Source organism: Octopus bimaculoides, chromosome 11 (genome assembly GCF_001194135.2).
Source record: "Octopus bimaculoides isolate UCB-OBI-ISO-001 chromosome 11, ASM119413v2, whole genome shotgun sequence".
NCBI classification, from domain to species: Eukaryota; Metazoa; Mollusca; class Cephalopoda; order Octopoda; family Octopodidae; genus Octopus; species Octopus bimaculoides.
The window spans coordinates 21,072,054-21,074,436 of NC_068991.1; the positions used below are offsets into that span (position 1 = coordinate 21,072,054).

At 31.6% G+C, this 2,383-nt stretch overlaps 1 protein-coding gene across 1 annotated transcript in view; it reads right to left on the reverse strand.

Moving 5' to 3' along the window:
• LOC106869297 (organic cation transporter protein) overlaps window positions 1-2,383 on the reverse strand; it is a 26,645-nt gene that overhangs the window by 15,010 nt on the left and 9,252 nt on the right. The gene's annotated exons all lie outside the window — the stretch shown is intronic.

Here is a 2,383-nt window from a genome sequence, read left to right on the forward strand (position 1 = left end):
TATATTGTTTTGTGTGTATGTATCCTGAATTATGGACAACTGACTCTGCTTTTCGCCTTTCGAACAGATCGCAAAGTTTGAAAGGATGTTAGAGGATGTTCTTTTCTGCTCTAGGTACAAGGCCCGAAATTTTTTTTGGTGAGGGGAGCAGTCGATTAGATAGACCCCAGTACGCGACTGGTGCTTAATTTATCGACCTCGAAAGGATTAAAGGCGAAGTCGAGCTCAGCGGAATTTGAACTCAGAACGTAAAGACAGACGAAATAACGCTAAGCATTTCGCCCGGCGTGGATATTACCAGTACATTTTTGTATGTAAGAACAAGGTTTGAGGGAAAAAGTTGCGGCTGTAAAATTGAATTACATTTACATACAAATTTAACCCATTGTTGCTACCATAACTGAAGTAGCGTAACAAATAAACAATGCTTTGAACGCCATGTAAACCCATGACTCACAATGAAATGAATTTCAAGCTTCCTCCGACGATCTGGTGTTTCGACATATGCAACTGTTTACGTAACTATTATTGCATAACGTACCACTATTCGCAAGTGAAACTGATGTAAGTTTAATTCAAGATGTTGAAATAACAAAACTTAAACCAAGGCTCCTGTTTTATTCTACTCTCAGGTATATACAAATATATAAATATTTATAAATGGCCTATAATAAGGAAGAAATAGTGACAATAAACGTAATAAGATGTAGCGGATTATGGATTCTGTATGCGTAGATTGAAACAAAAACGATTAAAATCTTGCGTGAATAATATTGGGAGAAATAGCTAGAATAAACAATAAATTCATTAAGTAACTGACGTAACAGATTTATAAATAAAAAGATAAAAATTCAAAAGAGAAAGTCAACAGTAAATACTTAAAAGTTATTAAATATCCGAGATTGCCAGAAATATGAGGTGAAAATACAGAGCTATACGGCAGACAAAACTAAATACATCTATACACACACACGCACACGCACACGCACTCACACACATACAAACGCACATGCACATACACTCACACACACATATGCATACACACCCTTTAATTGATTAATGAAAACATTACATCAATTTGAAAGAAACCGTTCTCGTCTGATGACCGACTCTCAAATAGTAACAATACAGTCAGCATAGCTAACGGAACCAATAAACTGCAGATGAACCACCAAGTATCCCAAATTCAAACACTACTAGTTGATAGCATAACATCGAATGATATAATCTGAGGCAGTAGGGTTAATATAAATATAAGTAATACTATCTATTAAAATAACACGAATAATGGTGGCATAACACTTGATAATACTTCTACGAATTCGAGCAGTACCTCGAATGGCGACGCTATAAACATTGATAATAGGGTAAGTAATGCTAATAATAATAATCACAGTTGAAATTGTAGGGAAAGATCCCAATGCCCGTCATTAGGTCAGTGTTTAGCAGGTAATATTATATATAGATGTGCAGTAATGACGGAAGCTAGCAACTTCACTTACATCAGGTACTCGGTAATTATGAAAAAAAAACCCGCTTGAATAACCATTTTTCGTTCTTTAGACTTAGGAATAAAGCCAGCAGTACCTCATTATCTACGAAAATCTGGAAACATATAGATAGTAATATTAAATTCAGCCTAAAATGGGATATAGTCCGTAGAGCTCAGTCGTACAGAATTAGTGGTATGGTTGTGAACAATGTTGTATGGAGATATATGAAATACTGAAATATAGAGATAAACAAAACCTAATTAATAATAAATTAGATCTTAGAATATCATGTGTTCATAGGATTACTCGTACCTTTAAATGCTTTAGAAGCAGGTAATAATAAGTATATCATACTGTAATTTGGTAGCACGAGTTATCTGGGGTGTCATGTCATTCATAGCATATCCTCTGTTATCTCGAAATCTATTTAGTTTTCTTTTCTAATAACCCGTAACCTCTTTGATCTATAAACTTTCAAGTTAGTATAACATATAAATTTTACAATGGATTACTAAATCTCGCACCTCCTCTAAGTATAAGGTATACTCCCTAAGATCTGTTATTATTCTACCTAGATCAATGACTTTGATGTATTTTAGGAATATTTTATAAACCCATTTTCAAAGGTATCTTTATTTTTATTTCCGTTAATGTTTGATACATATTTATTTTTTTTATTTCATATTGTATTAATAATAATATGTCTAAGAATTCTTTTCGATATACCAATATAATTTATATTATAATTTTAAAATAATTCTTATTTTATTTTATTTTAATTTGTCGTTATTTTTATTTCTGTTATACCTTTTATATCGTTCTGTAAAGAAATATTTTATGAACTTTTTATATTTTATATTATTAAATTAATATATATATATATATATATA